The sequence below is a fragment of the Panthera onca genome, chromosome B2 (genome assembly GCF_046562875.1).
Source record: "Panthera onca isolate mPanOnc1 chromosome B2, mPanOnc1 haplotype 2, whole genome shotgun sequence".
Taxonomy (NCBI): domain Eukaryota; kingdom Metazoa; phylum Chordata; class Mammalia; order Carnivora; family Felidae; genus Panthera; species Panthera onca.
Genome location: NC_138343.1, coordinates 102445840 through 102466794, shown reverse-complemented (window position 1 = coordinate 102466794; position 20955 = coordinate 102445840). Strand labels below are relative to the sequence as shown.

The following is a 20955-nucleotide window of genomic DNA, read 5'->3' as shown; positions in this document are numbered from 1 at the left end:
AGATTTTCGTAGTGTTTTACATCGTGGTGACAAGATGACTGCTTTACCTCCAAGTAGCACATCCTCATTCCAGGCAGGCAGTGGTGTGGAATAGAGAAGAGGGACAGGAATCTTTCTATTCATCAATACAATAAAATACTGCCTGCATTTCTTGCCCAGCATGTTTCTTATAGCTAATGGGCCAGAGTGGAATCATGTAACCATTCTTAGCAGTTGGAAGACTGGGAAAGTGAACATTTGATTTGATTTTCTGTTATCTATGTATGAGACATAGAAAGGAAGAAGAAAGTTGAGCATGGTTTTGGGGTGGCCAAGCATTAGAATCTTCCATGAAAAACTGTTGTTTTACAGCGTAGTCTGTGCTTACGTGTGTATTATACTCTTGTCATTTTGTATTTGACTTTGTATTTATCTGTGTGTGTTGCTTTCTCTGCCCTTGAGGAGAATATTTTCATGATCTGTTACCAGTTTTAAAAATAGATGTTTTATTCCCTTTTTCCATTAGCCACTACCAATGTCTGCTTAACTTACTCAGCAAAGATGCTAGAATTTTGGTTTCCCTAAGTAGGCAACACAGATTGACTAGAAAGGATATTATTTTTGTTTATGTCTAGTTATCTTGGCAAGCATTACCATGTGAAAGAAAATATAGCAGAAGCACCAGATGATTCCATTGGGATTTTGTATAAGTATCACATTTTATCTTTTGTGGGGTGTGATAGAGTCTCATGTAAGGATATATTTCCAACAGAACTCATCAACCTTGACTTAGAAAGAAATCCAGTGCCAAAATCTGGCATCTGCACATCAAAGATAAAATTAGTAATACCACTTGATGCAGCGTTTAGACGAAATAGTCAATGAAAGCAGTATGAATTCCAGCAGAATCCTCTGCAGACAGCAGCATCATGCAATCCTGACTTCACAATGACATGAAATTTTAAATGACAACTGTGCTAAATCAGGGAGCCGCAAACCCAGGCCAAGTTTAAATTTAGTAACACTGCCAGTTTACTGAAAATAACCTTCTCCGTAGCAGATTCTCTATGAATTTCAGGTGACCGACTACTTGTTTTTCTGTCCTGTTCAGAGATAATCAGGTACCCGGAGGCTCCAGCACTGGTACCTCACCTTGTCAATGGCGTTTCTGGTGTCCACTTCCGGAGTCTCCCTGGCCAGCTTTGAAATACGTGGAGATTAGAGAGTCCGCTGCATATATTCTTGAAACTTTCCACCGTACGTGCTCAGACTTTTCTGAATAAGCATAAGGATTTGAAGGTAAGTGGATTTTGGAAGTCACTCACGTGGCTGTGTAGCTCTTAATTATGTCAAAAGTGAATATTTACTATATTTAACAAAATATATAAAAGTAATAGCAGTTAGTGAATATTAGGAAAATAGCCGTCTATGTGCAATTCCATAGCAAAAAAAGGAAAATCAACTACAAAGTTTGAAAGTTGGTATATGTCGTGTAAATGTAAATACAGGTGGTATTCTTGATAACTGATAATCAGTTTCACACAAAAACATCACGATAATCACAGTGGTTGTCAAATTGTAATGTGTGTGAGAGTCACTGGGTGGGGAGAGGGTCTGTAAAATTCTGATACCTGGTTATACTTCACAGAGAGTTAGATTGACTGGATCTCAGATGTGACCCAGCAACCTGAATTTTTATTTACTCACGTCAAAATGATCCTGATGAATGTGCGTCTTGGGCCTTTGGGAAATGCTGAAGTTGGCACTCAAAATAATATGCTTCTGGGCGCCTGGGTGGCTCAGTCTGTTTTGCATCAGACTTCGGCTCAGGTCATGATCTTGCAGTTCGTGGGTTTGAGCCTCATGTCGGGCTCTGGGCTGACAGCTCAGAGCCTGGAGCCTGTTTGGGCTTCTGTGTCTCCCTCTCTCTCTGCCTCTCCCCCACTCACGCTCTGTCTCTCTCTCAAAAATGAATATTAAAAAAATATATATGCTTCTAATTTTCAAACTTTATATTAAATTGGGTTTTATGCTGTTTCCTTTGGCTACAAGAATAAATAAGGAAGGCACATTTAGCACAGAGGTGCTCAATTAGTGCTCTTTTTGTGACCCCCCCCCCACCCCCAAATTGAATTGTTAGTTCTCTTTTAATACTTCTTTTTCAAGTTCAGCATGATGGGCTAGGTCCCAGGGCTCCCTATCTTGCTTTCAGAGTAAGCTTGCGGTCTTTAACCGGTTCTCCGTTCTCTGTAATGTTTTAATTTATTCAGATGTTTATGCTTAGTGGATCAATTCTAAGAACCATCTCAGAAGATAGGAATAATGAGTTATTACCAGGATTGGCTAAGCATTTCTTTATTTTTGAAGTTTATTTTCTTTTCCTCTTAACTTGGGAAACTCAGCCTTAGATTTTTCAAAAGAACAGATTTGCTTAACACATCATCAGCTACTCATTTTCCTTTGCACATAAAAACTTCTAAGTCATGTGCTACCTTAACACAGGTTATACGCACATTTATTGAATATCATTTTATTATATTTCTTAATCTCATTTAGCAACTTCATCTTTACTGTGTGCAATTTTAAGTTAATGAAAAGTTTGGTTTTCTTACTCCGGTGATAAAAGTGATTAGTAGAGACATATTCAGAACAGGAAGTGTGATGATTCCTTAAAGGTACAACATGATATTATTTTCGCAGTGAAGAGTGAAGTTTTTAATTAAAATTCTTTGATTGAATTTCATTTTTTTTCACCCTATAAGTCTCTGTGTGCACATGTTCATATTGTATACAATTTCTTGTCAGTAAAATATCAAGTGGCAAAAATAAACCCTTAATAAAAAAAAAAGTATATCCCTGTAGTGGCAATTAGCTATACATATTAGCTATTAGTATTACACAAAGAAAATGAATATAGACGTGGTTAAACAAGGTAGCACTTTTTTCAAGTAATCTAAAGATTTACAGAATTAGATCAACTGTAATCATGAATTTTTACATACATTTGTTGTCAGTGTTGTTCTCAATAGGCAATGCTCTCATTGCCATATCTGATGATAAAATCCTAAAACCTATAGTCCCCAAATTGTAAACTCCTCAAATATGTACTATACAAGTTCAATGAAGTTCTCAAATAAGATTTAATAAAGCTTTCAGTGCCAATCTTCTGTAATATTTTTATTTCAGAGAAATATAGAAAGTACGCTTCTGCTTTTTCTTTTTTGTGTTCTTTTCCTTTTTTTCCTTCTCAGAAGAGCAGATGGAGAGAGAATGAAATTGTGTCCTCGAGTGAGTCACGTTCATTATCATTGGCATATTTGTCTTAAGTTGTGGCTCCCTAAAGAAAACTTACAATGTAGTTTCAGGGAACCTGAGTGAGACAACCTCCAGACACAGGAAGTAAAATATAACAACAAAAGGATAAATTATAGAAACTTTTTTTAAATTTTTTTTTAATGTTTATTTATTTCTGAGACAGAGAGAGACAGAGCATGAGCAGGGAAGGGGCAGAGAGAGAGAGGGAGACACAGAATCCGAAGCAGGCTCCAGGCTCCGAGCAGTCAGCACAGAGCCCGACGTGAGGCTCGAACTCGTCAACCACAAGATCATGACCTGAGCTGAAGTCAGACGCTCAACTGACTGAGCCACCCAGGTGCCCCTAGAAACTTTATTGAAGCATAGAAGCATAAAGTTTTAGAACAGAAATGGACCATTAAGATCTTCTAGTCTGGCCCCTCATGTATAATAACATTTTTTCTCTTCCAAACTTGCTGCATAGAAGGTTAGTACAAAGAGCAGGAATCATCAATCTGGAGAGCTATGATTTTTTAACGAGCGAAACTAAGCAAGTGTTTTTCAGTAATGATTTCTTGGGTAAGGAAGGCTAGAAGGAAATTTTCATCCAAGATGAAGGTTGAAGAGGTAAAGACAATACCTGAGTACTTATGTCATTGAACTTAAAGTCATCAATTCTTTTAGTTGTCAGTAGATTATCTTTCATGTCATTCATTTAAAAATGAAAACAGTCAATTGAGGTCTACCTCAGGTTTGGTCAGCTTTATATGGAAATCTGATGTTGAAGGAGAAAAAGAGCTCAGAGTAAGATACAGCTTAGGATAGTAGAGCCATCTGGGACCATTCACAATATAGGAGAAAGGAGATTTAGCTATGTAAGAATCTCTGGGAGTGTTAGTGTTATTATGAAATAGTATAATAATGATATTTGTGAAATATCCAAAAAGATTAAAATGTATTTATTATTCTCAATTTAAGAAGTTGGAAAGTCATGAACATTTATGTAGTAAAGTATAATTTTTGATGTGTGGGAAATGCTCATAATGTGCTATAAATGAAAACAAGTTACAAACCATATTATGATGTGGTCCCATTTTTATTAAAAAAACAACAACAGATGCGTAGGAAGAAAATTGGAATGATATATATCAAAATATTTTTAATGGTTATGCTCAACTGATAAACTATGGTTGATTTTTATTGCTTCTCAGGGTATGTAAAACTGTTTCTAAGTATGGATTATTAATGTAATTTAAAAATATTTTTCAAGGGCTGGGAAAATGTTCAGTTATCTGGAAATTTACTTTTGTAGAATTGTAAGGTAGTCCTGAAAATGTTTGTTTAAAATAGTCTTAAAGGGGGGCACCTGGGTGGCTCAGTCGGTTAAGCGTCCGACTTCGGCTCAGGTCATGATCTCGCGGTCCGTGAGTTCAAGCCCTGTGTCGGGCTCTGTGCTGACAGCTCAGAGCCTGGAGCCTGCTTCAGATTCTGTGTCTCCCTCTCTCTCTGACCCTCCCCCGTTCATGCTCTGTCTCTCTCTGTCTCAAAAATAAAATAAACGTTAAAAAAATTTTTTTTTTAAAAAAGAAGAAAAAAAATAAAATAAAATAGTCTTAAAGGAAGGCTCTCGATCTTATAGTATTAAACTGATTTAAATATGAGAATATTACTTACAATTAGAGCAAAATGATTTTTAGATATAAATGTTCATTTGTGGATATTGTACTAAACTAAAATTTTCAATTTTCCCTCTTCATTAAACACTGATAACTTCAGATTATGACAGTTAATTCCTTAGAAATATCCTTTATTTCTTGAATCAGATAATTCCAATGTGCGGTTCAGGAATTTTCTAACTATAATAGCTTGCTCCATTTGGAGGATAATTTTATATGTTTGGTTACATTAGTGTTAATATGTCTTTGTTCTTTAAATCTCCAGCGTAACATACGGTTAGTCTCACCATTATTACTACCAGCTGTGGTTGGCCTATGATTTTTGTTCATTCTGTCTGAATCCAAAGTAATTAGCTCTTTAGTTTAATGACAATATTTGTTAATGGGTTTTTAGGGCCAAATTCTGCTGTTAGAGAGTGGGTGGTATATTTGAAGATAGAATCTGGCCCTTATGTTTTAAGCATAAGCTGTGTAATTTGATTTCAAAATGATGGTTTAGAGAGTTTGGGGTAGGAAAACTGAATCTACATTTATCTGAAGTTTCTCAGTTTCAAGAAACAGAAAATGAAAGTGACAATTTATGTAAACGAAAAACAGACCCACTGAAAATTCTCTAATACAGCTATCCTGCATGAGTCATTCCGTACATAGTTGGAATAAGAAAAGAAATGATAATTTTCAAGCAGACGTTAGGTAGATTCTCTTATGTCATGGGGCACACGTTGAGTCCTTTAAGTGCAATGAAACGCTTTTGGTCATTGTATTTTTTTCAGCTTTATTGAGATATAATTGACATATAACATTATATAAATTTAAGGTGTACAGTATGATGATTTGATACACATATATATTGCAAAATGATTACCACAATGAGGTTAGTTAACATATCCATCAGCTCCCATGATTAAGAGAGTAGATCTTAAATGTTCTCACCACACACAAAAAAATGATCATTGTATTTTTTTAAGGACTCAGTGAAATGAAAAGAACCTTTGCCTGGGATCGCTGGGGTTCAAGATCGGACTCAGCTTCCTAGTAGTGGCATGACCTTGGAGAATTCTCTTTTCCTCTCCTTGGGCTTCAGTTTCTTCATCCTAAAATAAGGCCTTTGTTGTTGATGATCCTAGTGTCCCCTTCCAGCTCTGAAATGATAATTCACAGTGCTTTAAAAAACACTATGGGGAAGGCACAGGACCGCAAGGAATATGCAATGACTTGAGCTGACTGAATAACAAATCATTAAGTCTTGGGGCGCCTGGGTGGCCCAGTCGGTTGAGCATCCGACTTCGGCTCAGGTCATGATCTCGCGGTTCGTGAGTTCGAGCCCCGCGTTGGGCGCTGTGCTGACAGCATAGAGCCTGGAGCCTGCTTCGAATTCTGTGTCTCCCTCTCTCTCTGCTCCTCCCCCGCTCATGCTCTGTCTCTCTCTCTCTCTTTCAAAAAAACATTAAAAAAATAATAAGTAAATAAATCAGTAAGTCTACTAAAAGGTACTTTGGAGACATTTTGGCCTTAAGAACTCACCTTCAATGAACGATGTGGTACTTTTGGCCTACGCTGGGGGGTTATGTGGAAGAGACTATAGGCTTGCTCCATCGGAAGTATTCAAGGAGACCAATTTTGGCAAAAGTTAAAAAAGGAAACAAAACTCCTCTAATAACAGTTGAGATATCTAACAATGGAAAAAGATGCCTTGGGAGATCATGAATTCGCTGTCATCATAGCAAAGAAAGTGGATCCCAAGGGTTATATGACCTGCCAACTGCCTTTCATGGTATAAAAGCTAAAAGCAAATATACTGAGCAGAGAGGAACTCAGGAAGTGCTGTTATCAATGAGCCCTCCTGGAGGTCACTGTTGGAGGACAAATTCCATCAAACCTAGAAGTGACCATGGCAACAACTGCAAAAGAACTGATTGTGAGCATTGACCAGTTTAACCCTAAAACTAAATCTGAAATACGTATGTAGATGAGGGTGGCAGACAGATCATACCAGCAAAACTCCCTATAGATCTAAAGCAACCAACAAGAATTAGGAGGATGTGACAGGAGTAAGTGGTATATTGGCTTTACGCTTAATATCTAGGGATTGGTGGGTACCATTTCCACCTGACAAAGCAAGTTCTAGAAGTATTACAGAGTAGGAAAAAAAGGCACTAAGAAAGTGATGTCCAACATTAGGTCACAAAGAATGGGGGAAGAAAGAGGGGAAAAAATGCTTTTTCTGTGCTCATAATAGAGAAATGGTCAATATTCTAAAGGTACAGAAGATCAAAGTTATATGAAGTTACTGACTTCACATATATATGTTATTACATGAACTTAACAAAGTCATAAATTAGAAGTAAATGTGCACCCTATTAAATATGCTTAAGAAGCTACATATAAATATCAAACAAGGTGAACAGACCATATAATGACTGATTTTCAAAACCTTTAGCAGAAAACTTAAAATATTATGGAATAATGTCCCTGTCATATCTTTCATATTAATAAATGTAAAGAAACGCATTGATTTGTTTAACAGAAATTCTTTTTAGACATTTTTTAATGTTTTATTTATTTTTGAGAGAGAGAGCATGAGTGGGAGCTGGGGAGGGATAGAGAGAGAGGGGAACAGAAGATCCAATGCAAGCTCTGTGCTGACGGCAGCAGGCCCGATGCGGGGCTCGAGCTCACAAAATGTGAGATCATGATCTGAGCTGATGTCGGGCACTCGACCAACTGAGCCGCCCAGGCACTCCAAAAGAAATTCTTTTCGATTAGATCACAGTGCAGAAGCAAATTATAAGCTTGTATACAAGGATGAGACCAAAACAAAGTTATTAAAATTTTTTTAAATGAAAGGGTAGGTGAATACAGCCTAAATATTTTAGGAGTTCGAATTTTACCATCAGAAAAGGTAAAATTTAGGGGCACCTGGCTGGTTCAGTCGGTGGAGCACACAGCTCTTGATCTTGGGGTTGTGGGTCTGAGCCCCATGTTGGGTGTAGTGATGGCTTAAAAATAAAATCTTTAAAAATCTTAAAGAAAAAGCAGAAAAGGTGAAATTTGGGGCCAAAATACATTAATTAAGGCAAAAGAGGGACTTTATAGTGGATACTCCTATAATGAAGGTATACAGTCATAAATAAATAATAGCTTTAAGGGCTATCATAGAAGTTTGTTCAGCAAATAAACCTAACTTCTGAAAACATCCCAAGAAATAGCCATAGTCCATATTTTAGTCCAAAAAGTAATATTCTCTGTTATAAAGCAAAACACTTATATTGAAATTTATTTTCAAGGGAAAATATTTCTGTATCAAAACAAAACTACCTATTAACCAAAAATTAAGTACTTGACTGAGGATGATTTTTTTTTCATTATCAGCACAAGTTGCTTCTCATAGGAAGAAAACACAAACCGTAGATTCCACTAAACATATACATTAAACTTATTTGATTTGAAAGAAAATGGACTGTTCATACTCCCCCACCACCCCACCCCGACAGGCATTCTTTTTTTTTTTTTTTAAGTTTATTTATTTATTTTCTTTTAAGTTTATTTTTATTTTGAGAGAGACAGAGACAGCACCGGCAGGGGAGGGGCAAGAGAGAGAGAGACAGAGACAGAGAATACCATGCAGGCTCCACACTGTCAGTGCAGAGCCTGATGCAGGGCTCAAACTCACGAACCTTGAGATCATGACCTGAGCCAAAATCAAGAATTGGACGCTTAACCAACTGAGCTATCCAGACGCCCCTGTTGTTTTTTTGGGTTTTTTTAAACATTTATTTATTTTTGAGAGAGAGGGAGAGACAGTGCGAGCCGGGAAAGGGCAGAGACAGAAGGAGACACAGAATCCCAAGCGGCTTCCAGGTTCCAAACTGTCAGCACAGAGCCTGACGCAGGGCTTGAACCCACGAACCCTAAGTTCATGACCTGAACTGAAGTGGGACTCTTAACCAATTGAGCCACCGAGGTGCTCCCCACTGACAGGTATTTTTAGCAGCAGGATATAATTTCAGAGTTTTTGCAGTTAAGAGGTTTCTGCTGAGCCAAAATTTTCATTCTGCTTAGGAATGCAGATTGTAATCGTTGCTGCCCTCATTTTGCAGATTCCTACGTTCAGTAAGGAACAACTAGGTAACTTTAGTTCTAAGTTACCACACACTTCAAGCATAGTCCCATCAACTCAACTTAGTTATCATGCAAAGCCGCTTAGCCTCACAAGTGAGATGGAATACAGTTGAATTGCTTTTCTAATGTAATACCTATTTATAATAAATGCAAAGTGGTTTATGATGGCAGACTTGGTAGAGCATGAGAAATTATGAGGGAAAAAAGCTTATTTTTTTTTTCTGACCTAAATTGTGAAGAAATGTCATGTATGCTAGTGGGTGACACTCCTATTAAAATAAAAAGAGAAAAATATTCAAAACTAAAAATTTAATCCATTGGCCTTTATGATCTATTACTTCAGCAAAAAGAAATTTAAATGAAGCTATTATATTTCAGAATAGCATTTTATTCCTAGGTAGCACAGTTTTTCTAATTTACATAAATTCTCTCTAGTTTAATTTCTTTCGGTCCTACTAGGCCTCAACCACGTGGGCCAGAATCCCCTCACTTTTGTTTGAAAAAGTAGGGGCGCCTGGGTAGCTCAGTCGGTTGAGCGACCGACTTCAGCTCAGGCCATGATCTCGAGGTCTGTGAGTTCGAGCCCCGCGTCAGGCTCTGTGCTGACAGCATAGAGCCTGGAGCCTGCTTCCAATTCTGTGTCTCCCTCTCTCTCTCTGCCCCTCCCCCACTCATGCCCTGTCTCTGTCGCAGAAATAAATAAACATTAAAAACCTGCATATCAAGATAATCCCTTCTTTAAAAAAAAAAAAAGAAAGAAAAAGTAAACATGGCTCAAATCTCATCCTTTGTCTGCTGATGGTAGAAAAACCAAGTCTGTAACAAATGCAAGTTAAACTACAGAAATCACACATTACCATAAAGTAGATTACTAAGGTTTTGGTCTTATCCTTTGAGTAAGAACATTCTAGATGGTAGTTTCATTCATCAAGTCAGGTGAGATGGCGCCTGAGCCGATGTTTTACAACCGAGAGCTGCTCTGGCTCAGGTAATTCTGTTTGCTCTTCCATTAACTTATCTTCGTTCATGAGTAAGGTATGTATGCCAGGCCACGACAGCTCCATTTTCATTGTGCCTGCTCAATATTGCCAAATGTAAGGATCGATTTGTACAACAAGGGAAGTAAAGGTCTATCTAAGCCCGATAGGTAATTTATAAACTGTACTGGCTTGAAATGTATTTGTTTTTTATGCATAGTAGTGTGATTCCAGCCGAGAATCAAGACCCATACCTGGATACGTGATAACCCAGTGTAAACTTCATTTCTTCATTCATTCAACAAGTATACGGGTAGTAACTACTAAGTGCCAGGATGTTCTAGGACTTGAGATGTGCCCGCGAACAAAACGTGGCCATTTGGCGGGGGACATGCAGACAATAAAAATTAATCATAACAAGTAAGTGAATTACATAATGCTATAGACAACAAAAAGGCATGAAAGAAAGAGAACGAAGTAAGACAGGCAGGGAGAGAGTGATAGGATGCAGGGCAGTAGGAGCCGATCTGATACTGTTGTACCAGGACCCGCTCCTCTGGCAGATGTTTTTCTACGTTCAGTCTGGCTCATTTTGAGAGGGAGGGGGCGGGTGGGGTGCAAGTGAGTGGGGGGCAGAGATGGAGAGAAGGAGAGAGAAGCAGGGCTCACCCCAGGTGGGGTGGGGCTCATGTTTTACCAAAGGGTGGCTCGAGCTCACCCCATGTGGGGCTTGAACTCACAAACCATGAGATCATGATCTGAGCCAAAGTCAGATGCTTAACCCACTGAGCCACCCAGGAGCCCCCAGTCTGGCTGTCTTAAAATCAGAATATGTGGATTGGACTTGGAGGGTGGAATCATTATTACATGACATTTCCAAATGTTCTTATTTTAATGACAAGCTCCCATACATTGACATTCATGCTTGAGATAATTACCTTAGAGTTTACCCAAATTAAAGCAATCAACTTCATGTGTTTTCTAAGTTTTAGCTTTAGAGTTCTTTGCTTGGTTTTATTACAGGTGATCTAATTAACAAGTGCTCTCCAAGTAGTACTGTGGAATTTCCAGGGGGGTCAAACAGTGAAGAATAAAAAATGATCTTAAATTTAAATGTTTTCCTTTGTCCTGACACTTTATAATTTATGGAGTAGTTTTAAATTATGGCATGACTATAGCCATAATCCTTGTCAGTGATGTTAAGCGATGCCAAATTAGTTCAAAAAGGTCTAAACATCCCATAAGAATATATTAACTTTTAGAATTAATCTGGATTTTGAAAGTAGTTAGGACCCTTGAGATAAGATTCTTGATTATCAGAAAAATGAGGACTGAACTCTACATTTGAGTACGCATTGAAAAAAAAACAAAACAAAACAAAACAACAACCTGGGGTGCCTGCGTGGCTCAGTCAGTTAAGCCTTCAACTTCGGCTCAGGTCATGATCTTGCGGTCAGTGAATTCGAGCCCCGCGTCAGTCTCTGTGCTCACAGCTCAGAGCCTGGAGCCTGCTTTGGATTCTGTGCTCCCCCCCCTTCTCTGCCCCTCCCCCACTCATGCTCTGTCTCTCAAAAATAAATAAATGTTTAATTTTTTTTTTAAACAACCTAGAGTCATTTTGAATTTATTCATATTGTGATGCCACTTTAAGAACTATTTTTATGGGGCACCTGGGTGGCTCAGTCGGTAAAGCATTCGACTTCAGTTCGGCTCATGATCTCAAGGTTCGGTTCGTGAGTTCAAGCCCAGTGTCAGGCTCTGTGCTGACAGCTCAGAGCCTGGGGCCTGCTTCAAATTCTGTATCTCCCTCCTTCTCTGCCCCTCCCCAGCTCACACCGTGTCTTTCTCTCTCTCAAAATAAATAAACATTAAAAAAAAGAATTATTTTCATGTTGATCATCATGTGCTACCAATGCTATAGCATCACAGCCTCCTGGAACTGGAAGTGATCCCAGAAATTGTCTTCCAACTGCTTATATTTTGCAGGTGTGAAAACTGAGTCCCACAGAGGGTACTTAATTTGTGCAGGTTAAATAGTATGTGCAGTTCTAGGAGGCCAGTTAGTGGTAACACTGGGACAGGAATACATCCTTTAAAATCCCAGTAGAGTATGTTTCCAGGTACATCCCTCTATCCGAGATTTTCCACTGCTTATTATTAAAATAATGTTTCTTTTAAAACAAGGAGTTTTGCTGGTACCTTTGAATTCCACAAAGTAATCTTAATAGTGTGTCTGTGCTCCCAGAATGGTCTTGCTTATTTGATAACCTCTTCAGCAGTACCAGAATTACCTTTAAAAAAAAAAATTAGAATGATCTTTTGAGATTTCTTTCTTTGAAAAATAAATGAAATTATTTATGAAGCCATGAAATTAACTTACCCGTTCATCAGTAGATACAGCACAAATGAAATGCAACTGTATTAGTTTTCAAGGAATTGTGGAAGGAGAAAGTTATAAATAGTAAAATGCTGAGTTTAGAAAGCAGCTTAAGTAACATCTGGGCCCTGGGTCCCTTGGCGTCCTTAGGAAATGATACAGGCTCCTGTGAGAGCTCTCGGAATCCTCAGAAGGGAAAATTATGTAACGCATTGGAAAATAATTTTAGTAGATTTAATAGAGCAGAGAGGCAGTATATTCAAAACACAAAAAGAGAAGTGTAAAAAACTGCTAAGACCAGGGAGTTTTATATGCCAGAAAAAAAAAAACAAAGAAAAAAAACAATTAAATCAGTATCAATTAATTTCCTAAGACAGCTTCTAGTTTAAGCATTACAATACAGCTTAAAATGTTGTACATGCTGTGCTTAGAAATGGATTCTAAATTCGCTTGCAATGAACGATATAACCATGGCTTTATAATGACAAAATTGGGCTTTCTCACTGACAGAAGAGAATTTTAATATGTATTTCCAGGCATATTATTTATTGAACTAATACAATTTAAATCTTAAGTGAATTAACAAGTATGTGTAACATTGGGTATGTGGCTCTAAGTGATTGATGATGATGATTATGGAAAACAGCTGTAAATACCTGGGGTCCAGCCGACTTCATGAGTACTTGTGAACTTACCAAGGTTTTGATGGTTTTGTCTGATAGTGAATGAAGTTCACCGTACAGTCTGACCAATTTTTACTTGCTATTGTCCACTTGTAAATCCTCTAAGACTAAGACACTAAAAACTGGACGTTCTATCTATTCCAATATTCGAAACACAGTTCAATTAAAGTCTTCTGTAGTAAGTAAAGTTAATTGAAAATTATAATTTAAAACTACATCTGGTTCTTATTAATGTGATGGCTAATTATTAACATCCTAACATTAGGCATTTTAGGCTAATTGTTTATTATTTTCAACAATAACAAAAAAGATGTTTAAGAAAATACAAGGCTAATATATTTCAGATTACCAGTGAGGAGGAAAACTGAAAATAACTGATTTATGCTTATTTTTGATTGATTGAATTCATTTTGTCTGAAGCCCTTAGTGATGTCTTTGGAAATTTCTGTCCCTTTTTTTCCTCTCCCCCCTTCCATGAATATTTATGTGATTTAGAAGGCATCACATTTTTTGCATATTCTTTTCCCAAAGGAACATTTTTTCCCCCATTTTTAATCACTTCATAGGTGAATTGCTCTCTGATAACCAAGGGAATTAGTGGGCCAGACTTCCCTTTTATGTAAATCTAGGTGATCAGAGTGTCTTAGTTTGCCACTTGAGCTGAATAAAATTGAATATACCTTTGCCTTTCATTGTCTTTTCACACATTATGTAAATTGGTAAGAATAAAGTAATGTGATTGAAAGTATGGTTTGACAGACAATATCATGTAATATAATATCCAAATACTTATAAGCTAGAAATAGTGCCTTGAGGCACCACATTTATTGTGAATGAGCATTTGCACTTACACATTTTTGTCTAGAGCTCAGACTTGCACAATAAATCACTTACGGTAGAAAGTAGAACCGGTTTCAAAAGGGTAACAAAGAAATAGCAAATGCCATTTCTTCCCGCAAAGCGCTTTCAGTCTATTTGGGGAAGTAACGCACAGAGACATAAGACGGAAGTCAGGTTGTAAATACACAGAGTTAATAATAATAGCAATTCTATATGGATTGACATGGACATTATAAATTCTCTTTCTGTATTTTATATGTAAATAAATGCAATACATAGAAAAGCTTAATCCAAAAGTGGCACTCGGGTGCGTTTCCTAATAATTAGGACGCAACATAAGAAAGTCATGAGGCGCCTGGGTGGCTCAGTCAGTTCAGCGTCCAACTTCAGCTCAGGTCATGATCTCACGGTTTGTGGGTTTGAGCCCCGCGTCGGGCTCTGTACAGACAGCTCAGAGCCTGGAGCCTACTTCAGACTCAGTGTCTCCCTCTCTCTCTGCCCCTCCCCACTCACACACTCTCTCTCTCTCTCTCAAAAATAAATAAACATTAAAAAAATTTTTTTTTAAGAAAGTTCAATAGTTGATTCTTAACAGGAATCAGATAATACCATCTCACCCTAAGCCAGATCAAGGCATCCCATTCCCTGCTTCGTCGGCGTGGTCTGTGTGGATTCCAGCTCACTCCCAGCTCATCAGGAAATGGCATTACTCTTTCAAACCTTCATACCTATTGAAAGGCTCCGTATCTTTCAACCAAGTTTCCTCCTTTCCAAAGGAATCAAAATTTTCAACACTGAGGTTTTGAGTCTTATTTATTTTCTAAAGACAATTATTCAAACCAGTATATATTTGAGTAAATGTCAAGGACATTTGTCACTGAAACTTGAACTGCTTAGTTATTCAGATAACAAAATGAAAATATGCTTTTTTGTTTTGTTTAACCTTGGCATAGAAAACCATCTCATTTTAATGGGAAATGTGGGGGGAGTCCCATTTTGTCCTGGTTAGTGGGAGGGCCATCCGTGAATGGATTTGCTGATACTAAACAAGGTGTTAGAGAATAGCAATTAAGAACGTGACCTCTGGAGTCAGATTGCCTAAATTCAAATCCCCAGTTCTGCCACTTACTATCTGTGTGACCTTGGACACCTTCAACTTGCTAAGTCTCAATTTCCTCATACGTAAAATGCAGACGATAATGTTGCCAACATCAGAGGACTGTTGAGATTAAAGGAGATGAGTCACGTAAAGTACTTTGTGGGCTCAATAGATATAAACCACTCACATTTCTACTATTCCACATGGCTTCTCTCTTCTCAAAAATGCAATCTTGTCATGCAACGCTTTGAACCCTGACTGTTCCTTCATTTCCATTGTCTCCATTAACGTGGAAATGAAGAAACCATAAATACATAACTTTATGTAATTGTATAATTACAACCATGTATACACTATGTACATGTATATATATAACCATATAGGAATTGTGAAAAGATTCAAGTAAGATTGTCTAATAGAGTATTTTTGTCCTCAGGATAGTGGTTGCTTTAAATCTGCAGCTTTGGAACAGAATTTAAATGACACCTTAATGGCTTTGTCATCATAACCACATAAAAGGTCTGGCGAGATGTGTAAATCTGTGCATATGGGCACAGTTGGCAAGCCCTGTGAGTTGAAATCGAACCCACCCAACAAGTTGTTTCATCAAAACAGTGCCTGGAAATGTTTGCATTTTGTGGCGCGGTGGTTGGCTTTCCAGCTAAACCCGTCAGTGAGTGGTGAGTGTGTGCAGTCAGAATAGCGTGGGGCAGGACACTCTGTCCCTCCAGATTGGGGAGCAGCTGGAGGGAGTCATGCTTAACTGACATTTGACAGCTGTCCATCAGCTTTTAATCACGAGAAGAGCTTCGTGACGCAGCAGCTGCCTTCGGCAACCAGAGACCCCAAAGAGAAAACGCAACTGCCCGAAGTAGCAAAGCTTCCCTTGCACTCGCCCCGGCTCCCAGACCTTCCAGTGACTCTGGAATCTCTCTCAGCTAAAAACATGACCCTCTCTGAATCCAGGAAAGAGTTCTTTAGGAGCACTGCACTTTCTCTTTCGTTTTTCAAGGGAGGATGATGATTCTTTTCTGTTTCTGGGCGCTCGTGAAGATTTTCTGGGTCAGACTAAAGAGTCCATCAATAACCATTGTGGCTGAACAGACTGGCTCGCCTGCACCCATTAGCTCGCTCTCTAGTTCCCTATCTATTTGTAGATAATGAGACAAAGGATGTGAGACCACAGGATATACCTGTGGCTACTGTTAGGTAGACATGCTGATGAGTGGGATCTTCCTTTTAGCAAAGATTAAACAGATCGGTGGAATGTCTCCTGATCTGCATCACTGAAGGTTTGTTTACTGTTTTGGACCCGCAGAGTGTGAAACAAAATTGACAGTCTGCATCCTAACTGAAGGTGCATGCGTTTATGATATGCTGGTTTTATTTGTGCATCATTGCATCGCGCTTTGCCAGACGTTGTGAAGAGACCACTGCAAGTTAACAAGTCGCTTGTATGGCTGCATGCATGATTTCATTTACTCCAGGGTCTAGCCAGCGCATTCAGCTTTATTTGTTAACCTGGCAGAACATTATTTATTAATGAGTTCTTCATGCTTTATTAAGCCTAATGTCAAAACACCTCCGTGGGACCCTAGCAGGCATGTTTTCCCTTTGTGGAAAAGACCTTCCAAAGAAAATGAAAAATTATGCAGCAATGCGCCAGTTAAAACCCAACAGATATCAGTTCAATTTCTCTTGAACCTGTCAGATGCTATTTCTGAATCTTTGGGAAAGATCTGAAGCGAATGCAGAGGAGAACTGAAATTAGAGAATGTCAGTCATTAGAATCCCTTCAAATCAAAGCAAAGCTTCTGTGGCCCCAGGAAACGAGTGGACTCTTTAGCAGGCCAAAGCTAACAAGTTCAGCAGGAGGGGGAAGCACAGATTCAGTCTCCACAATAGTAGTGAGGAACTACGGATTTAGGCAGATACCATAATAATTTGAGATTAGTAACAAAGTGAAATAACAAAGCACGTCTGAGCCAGAAGGGGAATGGGCACAATTCTAAAACTATGCTAGGACTTTGCGGGAGTTGCTGGTGGGAAAGGAGAAAAAGCTCCTACTGCTAGGGCCAAGGAGAACAACCGAAGGGTATGACAGCAAAAAAAGCCAAAAGACAAAAAACAAAAACATGGGTCTATCAGCTGAGCCTTGTCCTGGTTTCATGGAGCAGCTGTTTCAACAGAGCCAGATAGGTTATAGCATTGGGGAAATCCAGGCAACTGGAGATACCAAAGAGTAGGTGAGTTCTGGTATCATACTATGAAACGTCAGAACATACCATCAGTCACTTGTAGGGAGAACCAGAAAAGGAGCCAACTGGGATTCAGGGTTCCAGGCAAGAAGATTGGATTTCTCTGTCTTGAGTTTCTTAACAGAAAACTACAAGACAGAAACCCTGGTGTGAAGAGAGCTAGGGAGTAATTACTTTCACTCAGCGATCTGTGCACAGGGCACAGGACAGATGAAGTCTATTTTTAGTGAGATCCGACAACAGTCGTGCTAGATGCTGAGACTGAGGCTGTGTCTGCCCTTCTTGCCGGCCACCAAGTATCCGCGTGCCCTGATTAGCGCCAGTGATTTCTGTTCTTTGGGGCATGGAGAAAATGGGCTCGGATACAGTGTCCGCAAAGAGAGCTTTGTGTCTTATAATTTTGCAGTCTTGCCCTTCTAATAACTTAAAGTTGCCATGGCAGACCGTTCACTAAGTAGATATATAGACGTTGTTACTATTCTAATTGTTTCTGACATACAGGTAAGTCGTGATCATGGAGTTCTTATCACGTGCTACTGGGAATAAAAACATGTCCCACTGACAAAACTTATGTCTGAGTGAGGAAATACCCATGTACAAATGTAATGTTATTATATGGTAAAAAGTTGTCAAGGTCATGAAGGAGAAAGACAGGCTGAGGAACAGTCACAGTTTGGAGGAAGCTAAGGACATATGACAACTCAATGCAGTGTGGGATCCCGAATTGGATTCTGGACTAGAAAAAGTACGTTACTGGAAAAACTGGTGGCATCCAAATAAACTCTAGAGTTTAATTTTAAGTATCGTACCAGGACTAATTCCTTCCTTTTGCCAGTGTGGTTACGTGAGATATTAATGTTAGGGGAATCTGATTGAAGGATATAATGGCAACTCGCTGCAACTTTTCTATAAGCCTAGATTCATTTCAAATTAAAAGTTTAAAAATTGATACATCCTATAGGGAAGGTGCAAATGCATACATGAGATAAAAAGATCATGAAGGGGCACCTGGACATCCAAGGATAGGAAAAGGATATTTCCAGGGAGAGAGCAGGATGGGTCAAGGCATGAAAACAGGAAAAGAGAGAGCTCTTCTGGGAAAGAAAAAAAAAAAAAAAACAATATACAATGAAAGCATTATAGCCCACGTGGAAGGCTTGGGATATAGTTACAGGCAAAGAAAGAGGCAAGAAGGTGAATAGAACATGGAAGATTAGCAAGGAAATTGATTTGCTTGAGTTCATCACATGTGAAGTGGGGGGCAGAGAGGGATTGGGAGGTCATCAAAGGTAAAATTGGGAAAGATTTTGAATGCCAAGCATTGGCATTGACCTGCCTCTCCCATGCCACAAAGTAGCCCTGGGCATGTGTCAGCTTGTTCCCCAGAGACTATAAGTACTTTACAACTGGAACCGTGTCTTATATTGGGATATCTGGGGACAAGTGTATAGAGGAAATATTCTAGGTTGGAATGTTCCAAAGGAAAGGGAGGAAGCTGCCCAGAGAGCCTGAACCTGCAGGCCAGAAGACAAATGCCTGGGAGAAGAGCAAAGAGGGCATAACAACTAATGTGAAGGCTCTACGACCCACTGCGGCAGGCAAGTGAAGGGAGTTAAAAACACAAGGCAATATATTTAGAGTTAACGACTGTTGCTTAAATGCTCGGATAGAGAGAAAATTGAGTGAGAGTTCTTTGATGGAATTGCAAAAGTAAACATGTCTAAATTAATCAGAAGTCTACTGAAATGTTGAATAATATTGGAAACTATGTTTGGAAGCATTTTTGATCCAGTTAATATACTTGTTAATAGGAAACCCTAAAATGCCACCACCGCTTTTGTTTTTCCCACCAGGACTTACAGCGTTTAGGTATTGGTGTTGTGATTGTAGGGTTCAAGAGGAGGAGTGGTAGATGAGAGGAGTGCTCATTGCTCTGGTACAATAAATGGGAAAAGAGCCTTAAAACATCAACATCACCACGTAGCCCCGCACATCCTAACCCAATGCCAGGACTCCCCACAGGGAAAAGCCAGTAGGGGTTTGGAATATCCACCCTGACCGTGACCACAACTTTGCAGAAGGCCGGGCCTGCTCTCATTGAAATCACCTCTGTGGTTCCTGGAGGCAAGAGTCCTACTAACTGTCTAACTCGTACAGAGCCCCAGGTAAGCAAACAGCTCACCTGTTAGCAAGCTGAAGCTCCATCAACACAGACCTGTGTGATCTGGGATCAGTGAGAGGCAGTTACAGACCATACCCACAGCCATGCCTGAAATACAGAATTCCGGGTGCCTGTTCTCACATCAAGTCACTCCCGAGCATGACAGTATATCTCTCTAACGTATTTCCCTTAAGGATGCAAAACAGTGCAGGGGATATAACCTATGCACGTGTCACGTGAGGGTGCTTTTTCCTCCCATTCATTATGTTTTAGACATTAGCAATCACCTTACATGTTCTTTCAACAATCCCAAAGCCTCTGAGCACTCCGAGTCTATTTTGGATTCTATTTGATTCTTCTAGCTTGGCCTGTTGTGCCAAGTATTTTCTGTGCCACTACAGTGTCATAAATGGAAATAGCTTTTTGGTCCTTCTGTGTAATCCAGAAATGAAGCTAGTTTTTAACACGTTTCCTCCTGACATATATAAAGTTAAACACTTGTCTTGGAAAATGAAGTCTCTATTTTCATGGAATGTGGCATAATATTAAGAAATATATTCATGAGACTCATAAAAAATTCTTAAAGTTAATAGAAAGGAAGCTCACTTAGATGGGCATCATATAAAATGTTCGTAAAATGTTATCTGTAATTTTATTATAGTGAAAGTTGCTTCTACAACTGGTCTTAGAAACCAGTGACATCCTGGAAATCAAATCTGCAGATGCTATGAAAATCTGAGGAATACCACATACCGTGGAAGCTAGCATCAAGACTTAGATCTGCATTGGCTACAACGCTGAGCCAAATCTGGGGCAATAAAATGAAATGAGAATAAATGAAAAGTTGCATCCTCCAGTCAAAAGAAAAAAAAAAGTGCATTGGGAAGAACCTGGAAGAACCACACATTAAAGATTCTAGCATTAGGGGCACCTGGGTGGCTCAGTCGGTTAAGTGTCCGACTTCGGCTCAGGTCACGATCTCACGGTCCGTGAGTTCAAGCCCCGCGTCGGGCTCTGTGCTGACAGATCAGAGCCTGGAGCCTGCTTCAGATTCTGTGTCTCCCTCTCTCCTGACCCTCCCCCACTTGCACTCTGTCTCTTCCTGTCTCTAAAAAACGAATAAACATTAAAAAAATTAAAAAAAAAAAAGATTCTAGCATTCATTCAATTATTAACAGTATGAGTTAGTGAGATGACGTCACTGCCCCAAGGATCTGAGAGGACCTTAGATTCAATTTGTAGGAAGAACATTTCCAGAGCAAAGAGGATGACGGTTTCTCCTGCTGTAGGTTGAGCATCCCCACAGCCATGCTGAGATATCGCAGGATCCTGTGAGAGGTGTAGTCTAACCGGACCAGAGACAATATGTGTTTGGAGTAGGGCACCTACAACTGTAAAAGGCTAATAAGGAGCACCCTGCAGGGATGAGAATGTTTGACTGGGAGAAAATAAGATAGAGTGAAATATAGCAGAGGACTGAAAACCATCT

General features: G+C 39.1%; 1 protein-coding gene across 2 annotated transcripts in view; it reads left to right on the top strand.

Annotated features, from left to right (window-relative positions):
- Window positions 1-1094: 1094 nt before the first annotated feature.
- HS3ST5 (heparan sulfate-glucosamine 3-sulfotransferase 5) overlaps window positions 1095-20955 on the top strand; it is a 151338-nt gene continuing 131477 nt past the window's right edge. For both annotated transcript variants that reach the window (XM_060616444.3, XM_060616443.3), the window contains exon 1: window positions 1095-1278. The gene's annotated coding sequence lies outside the window, so the exon portion shown is untranslated. The remainder of the gene's footprint in view (window positions 1279-20955) is intronic.